Source organism: Macaca fascicularis, chromosome 16 (assembly GCF_037993035.2).
Source record: "Macaca fascicularis isolate 582-1 chromosome 16, T2T-MFA8v1.1".
Taxonomy (NCBI): domain Eukaryota; kingdom Metazoa; phylum Chordata; class Mammalia; order Primates; family Cercopithecidae; genus Macaca; species Macaca fascicularis.
The window spans coordinates 86,556,541-86,580,656 of record NC_088390.1 but is presented as its reverse complement, the minus strand read 5'-3'; the positions used below and the strand labels follow the sequence as shown (position 1 = coordinate 86,580,656).

At 44.5% G+C, this 24,116-nt stretch overlaps 1 long non-coding RNA gene across 2 annotated transcripts; it reads right to left on the bottom strand.

Annotated features, from left to right (window-relative positions):
- LOC141408864 (uncharacterized) lies at positions 1 to 24,079 on the bottom strand. 2 transcript variants are annotated; one of them, XR_012426318.1, is made up of 3 exons: positions 23,961 to 24,079; positions 1,055 to 1,181; positions 1 to 757 (listed from the first exon to the last, which is right to left on the bottom strand). It is a non-coding gene; the product is annotated as an uncharacterized lncRNA (long non-coding RNA). The 2 variants fall into 2 exon arrangements; XR_012426319.1 differs by having other exon boundaries at positions 1 to 754.
- Between the last annotated feature and the right edge of the window lie 37 nt (positions 24,080 to 24,116).

Genomic DNA, 24,116 nt, shown 5'->3' with positions numbered 1-24,116 from the left:
GGCCAGCAACTAACCTACTTTACTGTTCAGTTAGAGCTCTGGGTTGCCCACCAGGCTCCAGGGAATGGCCTTACAATGAAATGCACCGTGGGGCATCACACCTTCCCGTCCCATGACAAAATGAAAAGCATTGTGCAGGTATCGCACAGTCCAGTCCTGGGCTGAGATGAAATGCACTGTGGAGGCATTGTACTGTCCAGTCCCATGACAAAATGAAATGCACCATGGGAGCATCGCGTCATCCAGTCCCGTGCTGAGATGAAATGCACCGTGGGAGCATCGCACCGTGCAGTCCCGTGCTGAGATGAAATGCACCGTGGGAGCATCGCACCGTGCAGTCCCGTGCTGAGATGAAATGCACTGTGGGGGTATTGAACCATCCAGTCCTGGGCTGAGATGAAATGCACTGTGGAGGCATTGTACTGTCCAGTCCCATGACGAAATGAAATGCACTGTGGGAGCATTGCACCGTCCACTCCCGTGCTGAGGTGAAATGCACCGTGGGAGCATCGCACCGTTCAGTCCCGCGAGGAGATGAAATGCACCGTGGGATGACCACACCGTCCAGTCCCGTGCTCAGATGAAACACACCATGGGAGCATCGCCCCATCCACTCCCGTGCTGAGATGAAATGCACCGTGGGAGCATTGCACCGGCCAGTCCCACGCCGCTCTCTTCTTTCTGGGACCCAGGATTTGGCGTAAAAATGGGATCTTTGATTTTGGAGGATCTGTGCTCTGCCTTCCAGCTGTGCCTGCTTCATGCATATTTAAAGATTAGGCCTTAAAAACTCCATGCTTGCTTTCCCCTTTTCATTAAAGGGCTCTACTCTTCAGGGTAATCTAATTTATCTAGTCATCTAATTAACAAACAAGCTAAGTTTAAAAACCAAAATGCAACATTCTAACACATAGGTGGTTATTTTGAAACTCTTTGTAAAAGAAGTTTACGTCTATAAAGGCAATCTCCATTTACAAGTGCATCTCCTCTCTAAACCAGGAGGAACTTTTAGGATGGGAAAGATACCGCTCACAGTTCACATAACAAACCTTACCTTTGCTTGGGCTGGGTATGGTGGCTCACGCATATAATCCCAGCACTTTGGGAGGCCGAGGTGGGCAGATCAGCAGAGATCAGGAGATTGAGACCAGCCTGGCCAACATGGCAAAACTCTGTCTCTGCTAAAAAATAAAAAATAAAACTAACTAACTAAATAAATAGATAAATAAATTAGCCGGGCGTGGTGGCATTTGCCTGTAATCCCAGCTACTCAGGAGGCTGAGGTTGCAGTGAGCCAAGATTGCACCACTGCACTCCAGCCTGGGCGACAGAGTGAGACTTTGCTTAGATCTAAGTTCTGTGCCTTTGAGATACAAATTTTCTACCTTGTTTCAGCTAAAGTCATGTTTTTGGAGATGAAAATTTAGAGTTCCCTAGCAATTGTTTTGGGCGTGAAACAGTTAATCAAGAGATTAATAGTCTGAAGTAAGGGAGACAAACTAGTTGAAAAATGGCAAATGAACAATCTTGTAAGTGTATAAGATCTGTTTCTGTTTGTGTGTTTGTATGTCTATGTGTTTATACATGTCACGTGTATGTCATGTTTCACTACCAAAATACATGAAAGAGCTCTAATTAATTGGCTTAAGGAAAAGGTAAGCACTTAAATCAAACATTTTATCAGAAAAATAGAAACGTTAACTTAAATGAGTTCTAATTCAGGTGACTCTAGTAATCTTTGGTAAATACAGTTTCTAAAGTGTTGGTAAAACAGGATAGTAAATGTCTTCAGAATTTAACGTAGACATTTTTGTCTAAGTCTAATGGTCTATTGGTCAGATTCTGTCACCTAAATGTTTTAAGGTCATAAAACTGTTGCTTATTTTTTTTATTTTTATTTTTTGAAACAGAGTCTTTTTCTGTCACCCAGGTGAGAGCTCAGTGGTGAGATCCTGGCTCACTGCAATCTTTGTTTCCTGGGCTCAAGCAATCCTCCCACCTCAGCCATGGGGAGGCATAGCTGCAGGCACTGTCCTTTGTCCTGGGCTCTGCATCTGGTACATTATTAAAATTGCTGATCTTCCAGGTTTTTCTCTAAAAACAAGTGTTATTAAGAGTTCACATCATAATTAATATATGTAATTAAAACTCCAGCCTGGGCTACAGAGTGAGACTCCATCTCAAAAATAAATAAATAAATAAAACTACTAGATACAAGAAAACCATTTCTATATGCAAAATATATGAGGAAAGTAAAATGTCTTTTTAGTAAAGGAGGTTATAAGAAGCCATACCATTATAGTTTTCATTAAAGGGATACTAATTTTGCCTAGTTAAGTTTTACATTGAGGGAATTTAAAAATGATAATAAAACTAAATGTATGTAGAAATTTGAAAAAGAAAATGGAAAATTGTCAAAGGTTATAAAAGGTTTATAAAAATCTTGTGGTCAAACTGGTTAAGAATGGATGGATTTGTTTATAAAATTTTATTAAAATTAGCTTTATTATTAATAAAACACTAATGCAAATGTAAAATTTGGTTTCCTTTTTGGAACAAAAGTTTTGTGTAATAAGAGATTGTCCAAGATTTTTGTTTACCTTTTCAGTAAACTTCAAAAAACAAAACAAAATAGGTGAGGGAGAGGGACAGATTCAGTGACCTCATGCTGTATTTATTAGTTTTTTGGTTTTTGGGTTTTTTTTGAGATGCAGTCTCGCTCTGTCACCCAGGCTGGAGTACAGTGGCGCGATATTGGCTCACTGCAACCTCCACCTCCCAGGTTCAAGTGATTCTCCTGCCTCAGCCTCCTGAGTAGCTGGGATTACAGACATGCACAACTATGCTTGGCCAATTTTTGTAATTTCAGTAGAGATGGGGTTTTGTCATGTTGCCCAGGCTGGTCTCGAACTCCTGACCTCAGGTGATCCACTGGCCTCAGCCTCCCAAAGTGCCGGGATTACAGACATGAGCCGCCATGCCCAGCCTGAATTTACTAGGCTTTATGATTGTTTAGGAAACTCTCTATTAAAGAGTAAATAATTTTTGCTTTTTGAAGTATTTGAATTATCATTTTGGCTCAGTGACCTTTTTACAGTGACCTGTGATTCTATTTTGTGATATGAAGTGTTTTAAACCTTTGATATTTGACAAACTATTTTCTTTTGAGCTATTTATAGCTTTTAACAATTGAGTGAAGTATATTCTTGTGAGCAAAATTTGAAGCATATTTCTTTCTCTTTATCTGATGTCTCCAAGTTTGAAAACTATTTGTGAGTATTCCTAATTTATGGCAATATAGTTATCTGCATAAGGTCTGTAAGAATCTGTTGTCTTTTATAACAGGAAACAGTTGGAGACACTGATTATTCTACCAAGGCTTTGACTAGAATGGCATATTTTAGATATGACTGGACTGTTTCGAGGAATTGAGGTTAACTTATAGAGTTGAAAAAAAGAGTTGAAAATACTGGTCTGGTACCTTGACTCAATGGTTCCCCTGCAAGGCTCCTGACCTGTTAAGTAAAGAATGTCACTTTCTGATTAGGCCCAGGAATCTCAAATATTTTGAGACCTCTAGAAGAAGTCATCCAATTCATACAGGTATCTGTAGGCACAGATAAATCTTTGCCTTGGTTCAGGAGGCTTTTACAAAGTCTGACCTTGGCCAGTCATGGTGGCTCAAGCCTGTAATCCCAGTATTTTGGGAGATCAAGGAAAGAGGATTGCTTGAGGCCAGGAGTTCAAAACCAGACTGTGCAACATAGTGAGACTCCATCTCTCAAAACAACAACAACAACAACAAAAAAAAAGCCCAGCGTAGTGATATGTTTCTTTCATCAAAGCTACTTGGGAGACTGAGGTTGGAGGATCACTTGAGCATAGGAGTTCAAGGTCATTGTGAACGATGATGACATCACTGCACTCCAGCCTGGGCAACAGAGTGATACCCTGCATCAAAAATAAATAAATAAGGCCAGGTACAGGCAAAATAAATAAATAAGGCTCAGACCGGTCTGAGCAACATGGCAAAACCCTGTCTGTACCAAAAATACAAAAAATACCCAGGTGTGGTGGTGGGCGCCTGTAGTCCAGCTACTCGGGAGGTGGAGGTGGGAGGATCGCTTGAGCCTGGGAGGTGGAGGTTGCAGTGAGCCAAGATCGTGCCACTGCACTCCAGCCTGGGTGACAGAGTAAAACTCTGTCTAAAAGAGAGAAAGACAGAGAGATTAAATAAATAGTCTAACCTTATAAAAAGTTCCAGCAAAAGCAACTTAAAAGAGTCTATATGGCCAATCACTATTTTTACTATACTTTATGCAAATAATCGTGCCAAGTGTAATAACACTGAAACTTATTTTGCCAATATATATTGGTCTTACTATGATTTATCCTTGATAACAATGGGAAACTGGAGAGAGAAAAATTATGTTTCAAAAGAAAACTATAGGCTGGGTGGGGATAGAAGTTCAATACCAGCCTGGGTGACATAGCAAGACCTCTTCCCTACAATAGTTTTTTTTAAGTATACAATACTTTTTTTAAGTATACAATACTTTTTTTAAGTATTCTTTCTTAAGAAAGAATACTACAGTACACTTTTCATTAGTTTCTAGCCTTGTCCATTGTTTTTTCAGTTTTTATTATTTTCTACAATTTGTGCTGAATCCTCTATTCTTATCTGGCTACAAATCTCCACACTAACATTTTCAAAATCTTCCATCTTTCTGAGGTGGACTGAATGAAATTGCTACTACATTTTCGCTGAGGCCTTGCAAGCTAAAGCTCATACTATTGAGGGAACCAGCCCCCAATATTTCAACGTAGGTTCTTTTTTATTTTCCCTAAGTGTCGGCTGATCTGAGAAATAAAGAGAAAGAGTACAAAAGACAGAAATTTTACAGCTGGGCCTCCAGGGGTGACATCACCTATCGGTAGATTCTGTGATGCCCCTTGAGCTGCAAAACCAGCAAGTTTTTATTAGGGATTTCAAAAGGGGAGGGGGGTACAAACAAGGAGTAAGTCACAAAGATCACATGCTTCAAAGGGCAATAAAAGATCACAAGGGCAGAAGGGCAGAACAAGATCACAAGGCCAGGGTGAAATTAGAATTACCGATGAGGTTCCATGTCCCACTGGGCACGCATCATCTTGACAAACATCTTAACAGGAAATGGGGTTTGAGAGCAGACAACTGGTCTGACTATAGTTCGCCAGGCTGGAATTTCCTCATCCTAGCAAGTCTGAGGGCGCTGCAGGAAACCAGGGCGTATTTCATCCCTTATCTTCAACTGCATAAGATAGACACTTCCAGAGCAGCCATTTATAGACCTCCCCCGGGGAATATATTCCTTTCTCAGGGTTATTACTTGCTGGGAAAATAATTCAGCAATATTTCTCTTATTTGTTTTCTGCAAGAAGAGAAATATGACTCTGTTCTGCCCGGCTCCACAGGCAGTCAGACCTTATGGTTATTTTCCTTGTTCCCTGAAAATCGCTGTTATCCTGTTCTTTTTTAGGATGCCCAGATTTCATATTGTTCAAACACACGTTTTACAAACAATATGTGCAGTTAACGCAATCATCACAGGATCCTGAGGTGACATACATCCTCAGTTTACGAAGATGACAGGATTAAGAGATTAAAGACAAGACAGGTATAGGAAATTATAAGAGTATTGACTGGGGAACTGATAAATGTCCATGAAATCTTCACAATTTATGTTCAGAGATTGCAGTACAGACAGGCGTGAGAAATTATAGAAGTATTCATTTGGGGAACTAATAAACATCCATGAAATCTTCACAATTTATGTTCTTCTGCCATGGCTTCAGCTGGTCCCTCCATTCGGGGTCCCTGACTTCCCGCAACACATACCTTGTAATACAGAAAAGAAAAACTTGGCAGATTTCCACTGCCTTCTTCCACTTTAACAAACAATGTTTTGAATCTAACATCTGGACACCTCAATTGACTGTGTTTCAGACTCTAAGGAAACTGGTTTATAAATTGTCCCCAACAAAATCTTTGTCTTTCTTCTCTTTGCAAGCTGTGTTACTCCATTTTTCATTGCAATAAAGGAATTCCTGAGAATGGGTAATTTATAAAGAAAAGAGGTTTATTCGGCTCACAGTACTATAGGCTGTATGGGAAAGGTACCAGCATCTGCTTGACTTTTGGTGAGACCTCAGGAAGCTTTTACTCATGGCAGAAAGTGAAGGGGGAGCAGGCATTTTACATGGAGAGAGGGAGTAAGAGAGGGGGTGAGGTGCCACAGGCTCTTTCAAATGAATGAGAACTCACTCAGGACGATAAGGACAGCACCAAGACACCTATGAGGGATCTGCCCCCATGATCCAAACACCTCCCACTAGGCCCATCTCCAACACTGGAGGTCATATTTCAACATGAGATTTGGAAGGGACACATGTCCAAACCATGTCACAAGCTCATCTGCAATGCCATCTCCTAAAATGAGGTGTAACTGTTTAATGGAATGGCCTATTCCCATTAAAAAAAAAAAAAAAAAAAAAAAACCTTGTTTTCCAAATGGAACCCCAAAGGAACTAAAAGTAGATAGATTCCTCTCAATGTCTGTTTTTGTCTTCCAGCTATACCTGTTTATTGGGCCCCAGTAACTGTATGCTTTCCTAGCCCTGTTTTTTGAAGGACTCCACCCTGAGGCCAATAATCCAATTAGGAGATTGGCAAAGGAAAAATCTTACAACTACTGGATTTTCTTCTGTCTGCCTGTGTAATCATATATGTGTTATGTGTGTGATGCTAATATAAAAAAGGGCTCTAATTAAATAAATGCTTAGATCAAATATTTGTGAAGGAAAAATAAAAACTGTGATGCCTTTTAGTTCATGTGACTTTAATCATTGAGAAATAAAGGCAGTTTTAAAGACCATTGGTAAAATACAAATGTCTTCAAAATGTAAATACATGGGCTGAATCATGTAGGTTAGATACTAGGTTTGCTAAATGTTTCAACTATCAACTGCTTCTTTGGCTTTTAAGAACTGTTTGACTTGTCTGCTTTACAACGTGGTAAGGCATGGGGACATATGGAATTAACCACATCCATAACTATGTTGGAAGGACTCAGACTTTATCTGTGCCTAGTACATAATTAAAACAACTTACCAGGTTTTATACTAAGTTAAAAATTGCTGGCCAGGCGCAGTGGCTCATGCCTGTAATCCCAGCACTTTGGGAGGCTGAGGTGGGCAGATCACAAGGTTAGGAGATCAAGACCATCCTGGCTAACATGGTGAAACCCCATCTCTACTAGAAATACAAAAAAATTAACCAGGTGTGGTGGCGGGCACCTGTACTCCCAGCTACTCAGGAAGCTGAGGCAGGAGAATGGCACGAACCCGGGGAGGGGGAGCTTGCAGTGAGCCGAGATTGCGCCACTGTACTCCAGCCTGGGTGACAGAGCGAGACTCCATCTCAAAAAAAAATTGCTAAGAGTTGCCATTATAACATGTAATTGAGACTACTAAAAATAGATTTACATGCAAGGTGTGTAAGGAAAGTAAAATATGCTTTTAATAAAAGACTGTCAGAAGGCATGGCAATGTAAATTTTTGCCTTGGGTTAAAGGATCATTGGTGGAAGGTTTGTACAAACTAATCTTGCAAAAGAAATTCTGTGTGTGAACATACTGACTAACTTCACAAAGGTATTATACGGTTTTTCCATAAATTGAACATTGAAATAAAAGCACAACAGGCCAGGTGCGGTGGCTCAAGCCTGTAATCCCAGCACTTTGGGAGGCCGAGACGGGCAGATCACGAGGTCAGGAGATCGAGACCATCCTGGCTAACACGGTGAAACCCCGTCTCTACTAAAAAAATACAAAAAATTAGCCAGGCGTGGTGGCGGGCGGCTATAGTCCCAGCTACTCGGGAGGCTGAGGCAGGAGAATGGCGTAAACCCGGAGGCAGAGCTTGCAGTGAGCTGAGATTCAGCCACTGCACTCCAGCCTGGGCAACAGAGCGAGACTCCATCTCAAAAAACAAACAAACAAACAACAAACAAACAAACAAACAAAAAAACAGCACAACAAGGTTTTCTTAAGGCATGAATGCATTTTTGAACAAAAATTTGTAAAGGGTTCTAAAAGGTTTACAAGAATCTCACTTCATGGTCAAACTGGTTAAGACTGGATACAATTGGCCTGGCATGGTGGCTCACACCTGTAATCCCAGCATGTTAGGAAGCTGAGGCGGGTGGATCACCTGAGGTCTGGAGTTCAAGACCTGCCTGGCCAACATGGTGAAACCCCATCTCTACGAAAAATACAAAACTTAGCTGTGTATGGTGGTGGGCGCCTGTAATCTCAGCTACTTGGGAGGTTGAGGCAGGAGAATCACTTGAACCTGGGAGGCAGAGGTTGTGGTGATCCAAGATCACACCATTGCACTCCAGTCTGGGAAACAAAAGTGAAATTTCATCTCAAAAAAAAAAAAAATAAATACTGGATATAATTAATCTATAAGGTTTCATTTAAAAAAATTCGGGTTGATATTAATAGTAGAATAATGCAAGGGTGAAATTTGGCTTTCTCCTCTAGAGCAGGATTTTTATGTAATATTAAAGACAGATAGGAAAGCTAAATCTTCCTCTGAATGAGTAAAGGTTTTTGCTTTGTTTTAAATTTTTTGAGTCATCATTTTGGCTAAAATAAATGACTTGTGGTAATCTGGAATTCTATCTCATAGCATTAAGTGCTTTGAACCTCTAATATATTTAACAGTCTTCCCCAAATCAAACTTCAGTTTCAAAATTGTCTTTCCTGACCCCCTAGCTTTTGGATGCTACAGAGGGCCCCTGGAGCATCCAAAAGAGAGGTAGACAGGATTATTTGACATGTTTAGTTACATGGGATTCAAAAGTGATGTCTAATCTCCTTTAGGTTATATTTTAGTGATAATATTATGTTCTAAAATTATATGGAATGTCTAAAATTCTAATGTCTGAGTATATGCTATCAATCTTAATTAAGGTTACGTTAAGTTATTGTAAACCACAGAAATTACCAAATTTCTTTGTCAATCATGTTCTGGACTGTAACCACCCTGGACATTTTGTCATTTGCAGACAATTGTTGTCTTGCTTTGATCCTTTTCTTTTTTTGAGATGGAGTTTAATCTTGTTATCCAGGCTGGAATGCAATGGCACAATCCTGGCTCACTGCAACCTCCACCTCCTGGGTTCAAGTGATTCTCCTGCCTCAGCCTCCTGAGTACCTGGGATTACAGGTGCCTGTCACCACACCTGGCTAATTTTTGTATTTTTATTAGAGATGGGATTTTGTAATATTGGCCAGGCTGGTCTCGAACTCCTGACCTCAGGTTATCCACCCGCCTTGGCCTCTCAAAGTGCTGGGATTACAGGTGTGAGTCACTGCACCTGGCTGCTTTGATCCTTTTCAAAAGATGGTTTATAATGAGTTATAGGACTTTGACAAGTGCTCTCAAATGCAGGTTTCTAATAACTTTGAAGATTGTGACATTGGAATAAAGAAAAAATGTACAAGACTCATGAAGAGCTAAAATGTTCATGAATATCAAGCAGAGCAAGAGTTAACAGAATGGACTCAACTAACATAAAACTAGTCTTTTTAACCTTTTTGCTTAAAATGTTTCTGATCCTTGTTTGGTTTTTCAGAGTCAAGGAAGCTTATTTTGAGTTATTTACAGCCTTTAATAATTGAGTAAGGTATACTGTTGTGAACAAAATTTGGAGCATGTTCGTTTCTCTCTGCCTGGACTCTCCAGAATTTGGAAACTACTTGTGAGTATTCTTAACCTATGGCAGTATAGTTATTTGCATTGGTGCAATAAGAATCCATTTTCTTTTGCAACAGGACACAATAGGAGAAACAGGTTGTTATACCAAGGCTTTGACTGGAAGGGTGTCCCATTAAGGAATCAAGTTTGACTTGCAGAGCCCATAAAATCCCCTTGGGAAAACTGGCCTAATACCCTGTCTACAGAGTCCCTGCACGGGGTTCCTAACCTGTGGTGAGGAAAGAATGTCACATTCTAACAGGCCCAGGTGCCCCATGTTCTTGGGACCTCAAGAAGAGAGGGAGTTACCCAACTCAGGGATCTGAAGGTACAGACCTGTGGCTGGGCTCAGCTTTACAAGACCTTATCTGAGATTCCTAGTGGAATAGAGTTCCATCAAAGACAACTGAAAAGTCTATGTGAAGAATAATTATTCTTGCTGCACTTTACGCAAATAATCAGGCTAAGTATAGGACTAAAGCTTATTTTGCAAACAACTCAGTCCTATCATGATTTCTTTTTGACAAAAAATGAGGACCGGAGTTGGAAAACTTATGTTCCAGAACTTATCATACGTTTGTCATTAAATTCTTTTTTTTTTTTTTTTTTTTGAGACGGAGTCTCGCTCTGTCACCCAGGCTGGAGTACAGTGGCGCGATCTCCGCTCACTGCAAGCTCCGCCTCCCAGGTTCGCGCCATTCTCCTGCCTCAGCCTCCCGAGTAGCTGGGACTACAGGCGCCGCCACCTTGCCCGGCTAATTTTTTTTGTATTTTAAGTAGAGACGGGGTTTCACCGTGTTAGCCAGGATGGTCTCGATCTCCTGACCTCGTGATCTGCCCGTCTCAGCCTCCCAAAGTGCTGGGATTACAGGCTTGAGCCACCGCGCCCGGCCGTTTGTCATTAAATTCTAATCTCATTAGTTGTTTTTGTTTCTGCCTACCTTTTAAACTAACCCTGTTTATTCCTGTGAACCAATCAACAATTCTCCAGCTGTAGCTCAAAAGTAACAAAATGAATGGGTGATGTAAAAATCTGGATCAATATTCTAGTTTTGGGCAATTATCCTACAAATCCTACCAGGTGATAGGAATAAATAGGATGCCCAAAAACTGGAGGATTCTTTGTTTAGGAAAATAAGCCCAAGGAGCTAACCAAAGCCACATGCTTCCAAAGCTTAGCAGGCATGACTGTAGCCACCAGTTATCAGGGCTTGTCAGTAGCCTTGGGATTTTTGAGCTGTCCTTTCCCCCTTCTTGTTTCATTTTCACAGCCCAAATTGTTTCTTCTCACTTAGAGCCCATTAAACTTCAAATGGTGATGCAAATGGAACCATGCATGGATGCGCCATTCTTTTTTTCTTTTCTTTTCTTTTTTTTGGTTTTTTTTTTTGAGATGGCGTCTCACTCTGTCGCCCAGGCTGGAGTGCAGGAGTGCAGTGGCACAATCTCGGCTCACTGCAAGCTTCGCCTCCTGGGTTCACGCCATTCTCCTGCCTCAGCCTCCCAAGTAGCTGGGACTACAGGCACCCATCACCACGCCTGGCTAATTGTATTTTTAATAGAGACAGCGTTTCACCGTGTTAGCCAGGATGGTCTCTATCTGCTGATCTTGTGATCTGCCCGCCTCGGCCTCTCAAAGTGCTGGGATGACAGGCATGAGCCACCACGCTGGGCCAGATGCGCCATTCTTCTGGAGATCCTTAAACTTACCTCAGGAGGAGCCTAACTGCTGCTTCCCCAAAACAGCACCCCGTCAGCAGGAAACAGTTAAGAGTGGTCAGTGTCCACTTTCCCCAACAGCAGTTGGGGTCTCCACTCTTAAAGGGGGGAATGAAAGGAGTTAGCTAGCTTGCTTCAGGCAGATAGTAAGGGAAGGGTCCCTGGAGAATCTCTGACCTGCCCCACAAGTGCTTACACCAGATATTTTGTGCAGATAAGGGAACTTGCACAGGGTGCTTGCCTGAACATGACCGCAGCAGACTAATGGCCTGAATGCACACTGAGGGGAAGGGATGGAGCCAACAGGAATTTACACCTTATACAAATAAGGAACCCAGCTCCATTAGCTTTTATATAAAAGCCCTTGTGTTCAACTGTGAAGGGGGCAACCAGCAACCTGCTTTCAGCTCCCCTCTTTTTGCTGAGAGCTTTCTTTTTTGCTTAGTAAATTCTACTCCACTCATTCTTTGATGTCCATGTGCCTATTTCTTCCTGGTTGTGAGACAAGAACCTGGACCTAGCTGAGCTACGGAGTAAACAATCCTGCATCGAAATGGTGTCCTGACATGCGGAAATGAAGATGTCTCAGTGTCTCTCTGAGCACTCCCCCCAGTCTCTCTCGCACAAATGTTGAACTTTCTTTACTGTCTAAGACCCAGTTCTACCAAGGAGAACAATAGCTTCTTCTCTCCTCCCTGTTATTAACTATTGCAGAAAAGAAGACTAAGATGAATGCACACATGAACAGACTCTTTTGCAAGAATAAAGACTGTCTCCAGGGATCATTTGAATTCCACAGAGAGATACTGGCTGGGTGCAGTGGTTCATGCCTGTAACCCCAGAACTTTGGGAGGCTGAAGTGAGAGGATTCTTCAAGCCCAGAAGTTTGAGACCAGCCTGGGCAACATATTGAGACCCCGTCTCTCCAGAAAAATAAATAAATAAATAAACAAAATTAGCCACTTGTGGTGGCATGCACTTGTAGTCCCAGCTATTTGAGAGGGTGAGTTGGGAGGATCACTTGAGCCTGCTGAGGCTACAGTGAGCCAAGGTCATGCCATTGCACTCCAACTTGAGTGACAGAGTGAGTCCTTCTCTCAAAAAGAGAGAGAGAGAGAGAGAAACAACAAAGAGAACTATTTACAAGTAGATTTCTGTTCCCTGACCCGGTCATTCTCCCTAGTAATCATTTATTGCCCCTCAATAAAATCTCAACGGAATTCCTCTTCTCATCCCTTCCATAACCAGTTTTACCAGGATCCAAACCCTGCTTCTTTCTGTAACTTCAAGATGGTATACAAGCTTCTCTTAACTCATTGAGGGGTTGGATCTTCATTCTGAAGCCTCCTGTGTATACACATTATATAAGTTTGCATGCCTTCTCTCCTTTTAATCAATCTGACTCATGTCAGTGATTTTCAGCAAACCTCTAGAGGGCCGCCAGGGGCTACGGCCCCAATAGCCTCTGAGACTCTTTATGATCTGGCCCCACGCACCTCTCCTCCCACCGCACACTCCTTGCTCACCTTCACTATGCTACAAGCTCCCTGTCTTCTGTCCCTCAATTGTGCCAGTATCCTGCCTGTCTCAAGGTCTTTGCACTCACTGTGTATCTACCCAATGGGCTCCTCTTGCCCACTGCAGAAACAGATCCAATTCATTAAGACAGGGGAATTGTAACAGAGAAAGTGTTTTATACATATAGAGCTGGCTAATGGGAGGCTGGAGTTTTATTATTATTCAAATTAGCCTTCCCCCAAAACTTGGACGCTAAGGTTTTCAAAGACAGTCTTGTGGGGAGGGGTTGGCTAGGGAATGAGTGTTGCTGACTGGCGAGGGCAGAATCCTGAAGGGTGGAACATGGTTCTTGTGTGCATGCGTTCAGTCAGCTCCTTGGTGGGGCCACAGGAAGGTCAGTGGGTCTGGCTGGGGCCATCGGTCATGAGAAATGCAAAAAACCAGAAAAGCCTTCTCAAAAGACCAACATTAGGGTCTACAAGAGTCTAATTATCTGAAGGAGTAATTGGGGAAGTTGCAAATCTTGTGACCATGGGAATAATGGCTGGTAATTGTTTATGTCTATACTTTAGCAGAATTTACGCTCCTTTCATCGTCCTAACTTGGTGGTCTTTTATGAGCTTTACAAAGGCTTGGTTTTAGCTTACTAAACTAAAGGCTATTATCCTTTAAACGGAATGTCTCTTAGAGTTAACTTGGTCCAAGTCGAGGAATGACTTAAGGGCAGTTTGGAGGTTAAAGGAAAGATGGGGGCTGGTTAGATGCTATCTTTTCCACTGGCATAATTTTCTCAATGTTAATCTTTTGCAAAGGTGGTTTCGATCCCTCCCTTTGGGTTTCATCACACCTTATTCTTATGGTGTGGGCTATGGGAATGGAAAAAGGCTGATGACTGTTCTAGTGTTTTCAACCATCCCCTTTTCTTGGAACACTCCACCCCTGCGTGTCACTGTGGCCACTTCCTCTCAACTTAGGTGGCACCTACCTCCAGCCACTCATGTAAATCAGCAACCCATTAACTCTCTTCCACTTTGTGTTATTTTATTTACATCCCAGCAATTATCAAACCTACAATTATCTTATTTGTTTGTGTTTTTGGTCTTGTCCTCTTCTGCAACAGAAACTCTGTGAGGGCAGGTGCATTCTCTAAATCTATCCAGCAGTAAGAATGATGCCTGTTGCAAACTAAAAATAAAACCCCAAGACCCCCAACCAACTGAATGGACCCCCTCTTGGCCAAACGGACTCCAGAGAAACCTGTAAAACAATTCCCGGCCATGATGGGAAGGGAGGTCAGACATGCCTCGTTATGCCTCTTCCCTTTGGAGTTCAGGCACAACTGACCAGCATTGAGGTTTGTTAAAGCAAACCAAATATGGCCTGAGAAGGACTCCATGCTTCTAATATATTTGAGTCCTCGTGGACGAACTGCAACCTAACTTGGCAGACAAGACTGAAAACCTAACTTAGGAGTATGTGCCTGCAACAATAGCTGAGTCTTGGCCAATCCCAGCAGCCGTACTTCAACCACTCACACACTGCTGAGTGTTCAAACAAGGCAAACACCAACCTGTAACCAATCCAGCTGTTTCTGTACCTCACTTCTGTTATTAAGAACAAATAGTTCCTCTTCAAAGGGTTTTAGTCCCTGGTTCTTTGTTCTATTCTAAAAGGTAATCATACACATTCATCTATCAGCTCTCCCTCTCTCTGCTGTGCCCAAACATCCCAGGATGTACCATACCTATCCTTCCTGTCAAATGCCCACCGTCGCCTCCTTTGATTATGTCAACAGTAGCCAATTGGAATTAGCCTAGATTGTGCAGTCCAACCCCAGCCTGCAGGGAGAGGACACAGGAACAGGGCCTGCAGGGCCTGCATTAGAGATAAAAACCTCCTGCTCGCCTTTGTTTTCCACGCTTTCCTTTGCCTCTGCCTTGTATGCAGGAAACACCCTTCTATAGACGTAAATTGCCTTGCTGAGAAAACTTTTGCCTGAGTACTTGTTTCACTTTGCGACACCAAAAATTTGTTTCTAATACTTCCAATTTCTGTACGTCGCTTTACTTTTTCTATGTATAAATTTGTTCTGACCATGGGGCACCACCTGCAGTCTCTCTGAATCTGCTGATTTTGGGGGCTGCCCAATTCACAAAGCATTCATTACTCAGTTACACTCCTTTAAATTTAATTCAGCTGATATTGGGGGAACCCACCCCCAATAATTCAACGTTAATTCATGTAGGTTCTTTTCTATTTCCCTAAGTGTCGGCCGGTCTGAGAAATAAAGGGAAAGAGTACAAAAGAGAGAAATTTTAAAGCTGGGTATCTGGGGGAGACATCACATGTCAGCAGGTTCTGTGATGCCCCCCAAGCTGCAAAACCAGCAAGTTTGCAATAGTGATTTTCAAAAGGGGAGGTAGTGTACGAATAGGGTGTGGGTCACAGAGATCACATGCTCCACAAGGTAATAAAATATCACAAGCCAAATGGAGGCAGGGCGAGATCACAGGACTGGAGCAAAATTAAAAATGCTAATGAAGTTTCATGTCCCACTGGGCACGCATTGTCATTGATAACATCTTATCAGGAGACAGGGTTTGAGAGCAGACAACTGGTCTGACCAAAATTTATCAGGCGGGAATTTCCTGATCCTAACAGGCCTGGCAGCGCTACGGGAGACCGGGGCTTATTTCATCCCTTATCTGCAACCGCAAAAGACAAACATTGCCAGAGCAGCCATTTTAGAGACTTACCTCTGGGAACGCATTCTCTTTCTCAGGGCTGTTCCCTGCTGAGAAAAAGAATTCAGCGATATTTCTCCTATTTGCTTTTGAAAGAAGAGAAATATGGCTCTGTTCCGCAAAGCTCTCAGGCAGCCAGACCTAATGGTTATCTCCCTTGCTCCCTGAACATCCCTGTTACCCTGTTCTTTTTTCAAGGTGCCCAGGTTTCATATTGTTTAAACACACATGCTTTATGAACAATCTGTGCAGTTAACGCAATCACCACAGGGTCCTGAGGCAACATATATCCTCAGTTTATGAAGATGACGGGATTAAGAGATTAAAGACAGGCATAGGAAATCACAAGAGTATTGATTGGGGAAGTGATAAATGTCCATGAAATCTTCATAATTTATGTTCAGAGACTGCAGTAAAGACAGGCGTAAGAAATTATAAAAGTATTACTTTGGGGAACTAATAAATGTCCATGAAATCTTTACAATGTATGTTCTTCTGCCATGGCTTCAGTTGGTCCCTCCATTCAGGGTCCCTAACTTCCCACAACAGGCTGAAGTTTTTCTTTTAGATTAAAATAGAGATAAGATTGATCAAACAGACTCTTTGTGGCAATAAGATACCAAATTATAAACAAGACCTATGGCCATGGCAGGCAAAGGCTGATTCATATCCTACTAACCATAAACCCTTGTCAAACCTTTTTTTTTTTTTAATTAACCTGGTACAATGTGGCTTCCTTTCCAACCTGGTTCTGGATGAGCACACATGACAGAATGGAAATCAAAATATTTTACCATGAAATATATTTCTTTGACATATTTTGTAATGGCCCTGCAAAGTTGTCTTTTGGCTGGGTGCAGTGGCTCACAACTGTAATTCCAGCACTTTGGGAGGCCAAGGCAGGTGGATCACAAGGTCAGGAGATCGAGACCATCCTGGCTAACATGGTGAAACCTCGTCTCTACTAAAAAATACAAAAAATTAGCTGGGTATGGTGGTGGGTGCCTGTAGTCCCATCTACTCGGGAGGCTGAGGCAGGAGAATGGCATGAACCCAGGAGGCAGAGCTTGCAGTGAGCTGAGATCACGTCACTGTACTCCAGCCTGGGCAACAGAGCGAGACTCTGTCTCAAAAAAAAAAAAAAAAAAAAGCTGTCTTTTGTGGGGGAAATTAATTTGCATCTATAGAGAATGTCCATTAACACATCCAGGACTTCCCTTTCTAGGCCTTGCCTGGATCTAGGAGAGATCTGCTGACAGCTTGACACCTTTAAAGTCTGAAAAGAGACATTTGCCATCCATTTTCTCGAAGGGCTGCTAGAAACCTATGAGGCTTTCATTTACATAACAAGGGCCTTCACCCCCACAATTGCCTTAATGCAAGCATTCCTTTCTACTTACTTCAGGTCTTTAGACAATAGCTTAACTCTTTTTGACTCCCCCAAAACGTAATATAAATAATAGCTTAACTCTCTCAAATGGCAACTAAAGAATCCCTAAACCCACCTATGACTTGTAAGCCCCTGCTCTGAGATATCCAGCCTTTCAGGCTGAACCAAACACATACCTTCCATGTACTGACTTATGTCTTTGCCTGTAACTCCTGTTTACCTAAAATGTATAAAGGTAAACTGTTACTGGCCAGGCACAGTGGCTCATGCCTGTAATCCCAGCACTTTGGGAGGCTGAGGCAGGTGGATCACCTGAGGTCAGGTGTTTGAGACCAGCCTGACCAACGTGGTGAAACCTCATCTCTACTAAATACAAAAAATTAGCCAGGTGTGGTAGTGCACACCTGTAATCCCAGCTACTTGGGAGGCTGAGGCAGGAGAATCACTTGAACCTGGGAAGCAGAGGTTGCAGTGAGCTGAGATTGTGCCACTGCACTCCAGCCTGGGCAACAAGAGTGAAACTCCATCTCAAAAAAAAAAAAAAAAAAAAAGTGGCCGGGCGCGGTGGCTCAAGCCTGTAATCCCAGCACTTTGGGAGGCCGAGACGGGCAGACCACGAGGTCAGGAGATCAAGACCATCCTGGCTAACACGGTGAAACCCCGTCTCTACTAAAAACTAGCCAGGCGATGTGGCGGGCGCCTGTAGTCCCAGCTACTCGGGAGGCTGAGGCAGGAGAATGGCGTAAACCCGGGAGGCGGAGCTTGCAGTGAGCTGAGATCCGGCCACTGCACTCCAGCCTGGGTGACAGAGCCAGACTCCGTCTCAAAAAAAAAAAAAAAAATTGGACACTGTCTCATGTGTCCGTGTGAAGAGATCACCAAACAGGCTTTGTGTGAGCTGTTTATTTCACCTGGGTGCAGGCGAGCTGAGTCCAAAAAGAGAGCCAGCAAAGTGTGGTGGGATTATCATTAGTTCTTACAGGTTTTGGGATAGGCGGTGGAGTTATGAGCAATGTTTTGCGTGCGGGGGGTGGATCTCACAAAGTACATTTGGAAGGGTGAGGAGAATTACAAAGAACCTTCTTAAGGGTGGGGGAGATTATAAAGAACCTTCTTAAGGGTGGGGGAGATTACAAAGTACATTGATCAGTTAGGGTGGGGCAGAAAGAAATCACAAAGGTGGAATGTCATCAGTTAAGGCTATTTTCACTTCTTTTGTGGATCTTCAGTTGCTTCAGGCCATCTGGATGTCTACGTGTAGGTCACTGGGGATATGATGGCTTAGCTTGGGCTCAGAGGCTGACAGAAACTGTTACCTGGGTACCTTGTGACCACTTACTCAAGGCTTTTTGGGTTTGTGTTTTTCCAGGCCACAGTCACTTCTATTGGTTCAGAATAACCCTCCTGAAAACATTTTTACAGAGTTTGGTTCTTCTGTTAACACTGCACATGTGCTAGACTCTGCCCAGCCAGTGCAGGTCCCAGAGTCAAGACAGCAGTGAGGTGAGTCCAGGCAGCACTCAGCAAGGTGCCTTGCCCCAGCCAGTTGGGTTTAGGCAGGGCTGTGCCTAGAAAGGAACAGTGTTCACCTTTAATACCTAGGGATGGGTGGAGGCTTCTGGCAGGAAGTCACTCCTAGTGGATGGCCTCCTGGATCAGATCAAGGTCACTTCTATCCAGAACATCAACTCCTGCAGTGATGAGTTACAGGAACCCAGCCCAGCCCAGCAGCACTGCCCCCAAGCCTCCTGGGCAAGATGAGCCCCCTCGCCCTTTTCTACCTGATTCCCGGAGCCAATGAAGGTAGAGGAAAAGGGACAGGTCGGGTCTGGAGGGGGGCAGACCACTGGGCTGTTCCCATTGTCACAGGGCAAACCCCCGAAGTGGGACTCAGTCTCTGAGATCACGTGGGCTCCTGGCTTCCCTCGGGAAGGAATTCAAAAGTGAGCCAATGGAATGAAGTGAAAGCAGGTTTATGAAGGAAGTAAAGGAGTAAAAGCTGACTACTCCATAGGCAGAGCAGCCCTGGGGTGTGCTGGTTGGCTTTTATGGTAATTTCTTAATCATATGCTAAAAAGGGGTGGACTGTTCATGAGTTTTCCGGGAAAGGGGTGGGCAATTCCCGGAACTGAGGGTTTCTCCCTGTTTCAGACCACACAGGGTAAGTTTCAGAGGTGGCCATGGCATGTGGAGACTGTCATGACTGGTGGGAGTGTCTTTCGGCAGCTAATGCATTATAATTAGCATATAAGGAGCAGTGAGGACAGGCGGAGGGTGCTTTCATCACCGTCCTGCTTTTGGTGGGGTTCGGAGGTTTCTTTACCACATCCTGTTTTATCAGCGGTTCTTTGTGACCTGCATCTTGTGAAACAAGCCCTGCCAAATTCTTATCTCACCATCTCCCCCACAGCAACCTCCTGTGCTCCTGGCCGGCTGGGACTGCATTGTGTCCCTCCTTCCCTCTTGCCCCAGAGGTCCACACATTGAGTAAGCCAACAGCTCTTTATTGAACAACTACTGAGCATTAGGGAAATAGTAGGGGTGAAACAGACATGACCCTAGCAGCCACATTTAATGGGGTGGGTAGTCTCCCTCTCCAAGGTGGAAACCATGTGGGAAGAGAGATACTGGTGACAGCGAGGATGCTAAGACCAGGCCTACGAGTCTGTCTACCTCGTGACTGGGAGCCTCTTTTCCTAGACACCATGGGGGCCAGGGACAAAGGGCAGGCACTATAGCCACTGTTTAGGGAACTCAGAGCCTGGCCTGCTTGTGCCTTTCCTTGTAGGGCACTTGAACTTATCACACTGGGCTTTAATGTCTCCATCAGTAAAAGAGACAAGATATCTGTTTGCATTCTCTACTTACGGAGATAATGAAGGTTTCCCATAGGAATGGAAACACTTATCCAGAAGTTTAAGCAGGGGACTTGTGGACAGAAAGCTAAGCTGGGCTGTCAGCTCTCATTTTTTAAGTAGATGTTATGCATAGCACAACAGAGCTACACAGAGTCGACGCTTTAACAAATCGGGTGCATGACTCACAAGACATGTTCTCAAGACACGGCTGACGCGATCCTAACTGCCTACCAGTGATAAACAGAACGAGGGGCTTGGAGTCCTGTTGATGTTAGGGCATCTGCTGAGCACCACATATGCCATGGAAAAGTACACACCATATTTCACAGCAAAAACCTCTTCTGCTGAGAGGAGATCTTGTTGCTCTCCTACATGACAAAAGTATGAGTCTCCTCCCATCTATTCACCACCTTCCCACTCTGCGTTTTCCAAAGCCTTTTTGGCAACAGGGACGGGTTTTGTGGAATACAAATGTATTAGTCCATTTTCACAGTGCTATAAAGAACTGCCTGAGACTGCGTAATTTATAAAGGAAAGAGGTTTGACAGTTCAGCATGGCTGGGGAGGCCTCAGGAAATTTACAATCATGGCAGGAGGTGAAGGGGAAGGAAGGCACCTTCTTCACAAGGTGGCAGGACAGGAGAAGTGCCGAGCAGAGGGGGAAGAGCCCCTTATAAAACCGTAAGATCTCTAGAGAACTATCAAGACAATGCCATGGGGAACCCATCCCCGTGATTCAATTACTCCACCTGGTTTCTCCCTCCACACGTGGGGGTTATAGGGATTATGGGATTACAGTTCAAGATGAGATCTGCGTGGGGACACAAAGTCTAACCATGTCAATAACTTTTCCACAGGTGGTGGAAAAAAATTCTTCCGGAGATAGATGGGGTAGTGGTTTCGGGATGAAACTATTCCACCTCACATCGTCAGGCATTAGATTCCCATGAGGAGTGCACAGCCTACATCCCTCGAATGCGCAGTTCACAATAGGGTTCACAGTCCTCTGATAATCCAATGCTGCCGCTGACAGGAGGCAGAGCTCAGCTTAGCTCCCTTGCTTGCCTCCTGCTGCACAGCCTGGTTCCTTACAGGCCACAGACAGGTGCTGATACTGGTCCGTGGCCTGGGGTTTGGAGATTCCTACTCTAAAAAGTGGATTTACCCTCATAATCCCAGGGCCCCTCAGTGTCTAAGGAAAGAAGCTTCTTGGTCACAAAGGTGGACAGATCCATTAAGCTCTGGGTCAGCAGCCCCATCTTCAGCACCTCATGTCCTGCAATGTTTGTATGTTGGGGAGGGGTCCATTTCAGCCGATTAATCTCAAAGCAGGAGACCCCATGTCTGTCTTATGCCCCATCGTTTCCCTAGAAAGCATCGTTCACCCAGAGACTGCACCAAACCTCGCCAGCTCTCATCATTTTCATAGACTCTGGGCTAAAAAGCTATTGCTCCCCAGAAAAGTTAGAGACCTTTCAGATGTGTATTCAGACATCTGGCATAAACATTTCCAGGAAAACGGTGTAAAATGTTAGATTATCTAGTCACAAAAAGGTGAAGGAAAACAAACCTAAGCAGTTTGTGGATTAGATTTTAAAACTTTGAACAAGGTGAGGCCTGGTAGCTCACACCTGTGATTCCAGCAATTTCAGAGGCGGAGGTAGGAGGATCGCTTGAGCTCCTGGGCTGGGGCTGGGGTGTAGGGTCCTTGGTAAGGCTTCTGAATAAAACTAATTCTTTAAAAGCTTAACTGTATTTCTTTAGTCAACAAGGTATTTGACATTCTTCTCCTACACTGTCATTGAAGTCTGTGTGTATTTTACAACAAAGCCCTAGAGCACCGCCTGGCAAACAGTGTGAGGCATTGAACCATCCTTTGTAGAGTGAAGAAGGTATCAGAACTTACAATACTTAGTATTTTGGTTACGTGACACCAGCAACCTTACAAGGAATGTTTCTCGGGTCAATTATCTGTCATGGATAAATTCTGGTGCCAGAATGAGATTTGCTCTTGGAGAAGGCTGCATTTACTTGTTCACCCTTGAAATACTGCAATCCACCAATTTCTTGATAAAAGGGTGCTCTGGTTTTTTGTTTTTGAGATGCAGTCTCCATCACCCAGGCTGGAGTGCAGTGGCACAATCTCAGCTCACTGCAACCTCCACCTCCGGAGTTCAGGAGATTCTCCTGCCTTGGCCTCCAGAGTAGCTGGGACTACAAGCATCCGCCACCACGGGCAGTCAAGTTTTGTATTTTTTTTTAGTAGAGATGGGGTTTCACCATTTTGGCCAGGCTGGTCTCGAACTCCTAGACTCGTGATCCACCTGCCTCTGTCTCCCAAAGTGCTGGGATTACCGGTGTGAGCCACTGGGCCTGGCCAGGATGCTCTGGTTTTAACTAAAATTAACCTTCATAAAAGGAGAGCTTTCAAGCACTCCTGGAAAGAAGCCGTGGATTAAAGATGTGCCCAGCCATGTAAGCCAGATTTGTGATCATAAGCACAGGGCCGGACTCACGCCTGTAATCCCAGCACTTTAGGAGGCCGAGGTGGGCAGATCATGAGGTCAGGAGTTCAAGACCAGCCTGACCAACATGAGGAAACTCCATCTCTACTAAAAATACAAAAATTAGCTGGGTGTAGTGGCGCGAGGCTGAGGCAGGAGAACGGCATGAACCTGGGGGGCGGAGCTTGCAGTGAGCCTAGGTCACGACACTGCACTCTAGCCTGGGTGACAGAGCAAGACTCCGTCCAAAAAAAAAATGACACAGCTGGTGCTCGTGGAAATTTTTACTTTTCCCACAGTTAAAAACATGATTCTCAACAGCGTGAACTGCCCTTCAAAGATGATGGAGCTGCTTCAAAGTGCATTAGAGGAGCTGGGTATGTAGAAGCACTTCAAGTGTCAGATAAGAAAGTGGTTAGGACTGTGCGTAGCAGCGGCACCTGTGGTCCCAGGTACTCTGGAGGCTGAGGCGGGAGGATCGCCTGGGCTTGGGAGGTGGAGGCTGCAGTGAACGGAGATCGTGCCATAGCACTCCAACCTGGGCGACAGAGCCAGGCTCTGTCTCAAAACAAATGAACTAAAAGCAGGTTAAGATGCGCAACTGGTTACCGTTCTGCTGGGCAATTACATGATCCCGTCTGGGTTATCTTTGCTGCAGGACACGCATTATTAACACCGTCTAGACAGGAGGCTTTCATTAAGAGTAAATTGCAGGCTCTGCGTGTATTTTACTTTATAACAGCTGCTTGCCGGGCACAGTGGCTCATGTCTGTAATCCCAGCACCTTGGGAGGCCAGGGCGGGCGGATCACCTGAGGTTCAGGAGTTCAAGACCAGCTTGGACAACCCTAACCCCCACCCTTCCCCCAACACCGTCTCTACAAAAAATTTAAAAAAATTAGTCGGACATCATGGCGCGCGCCTGAGGTCCCAGCTACTCTAGAGGCGGAGGCAACAGTGAGCCCTGATCCCACCGCCGCACTCCAGCCTGGGCGACAAAGAGAGACCCTGTCTCCAACTGACCAGGCAAACGGCGAAAACACACACAGGCGCGTCCCCAAAGACACCGGCATTAGAGGCCCTGGCCCTCCCCAGCGCAGACCCGCCCGAGCCCAGCGCCGCGCCGGCGCCCACCACCGGGGGCCGTGAGGGTTTCCACCCGAATCTCCCCGGCGAGCTGGGCGCCCCCACTACGGGTCCGCGACGCAGTCCACCCAATGCGGGCCCGAGAGAGGACCCGTGTTCGTCCTCTTCATTCGAGGCGGGGCTGTGTGGCGACGCCACCCGGACTGGAGGCCCCTGGCGGCCCCCAGCCTGTTGTCAGGGGATTCAGGGCCGCACGCCGCTCAAAGAGCCTTAGCGTCCCAAACTGCCGCAACCGCCACAAAACGCCACCAACTCTGGAAATCCACCCGCTTCCGTACCTTTTATAAGGAACTGGGTGCCCCGCCCTCAACGAGATCCCGCGAGAACTGCATATGGCGCGAGAGCAGAAACATCTTACTTTTTCCTGCGGCAAACGCCCAGTTCCCTTTCAAGTGACGAAGAGTGCCCCGCCCCAGAGGCGGGGTCGCCTCGCG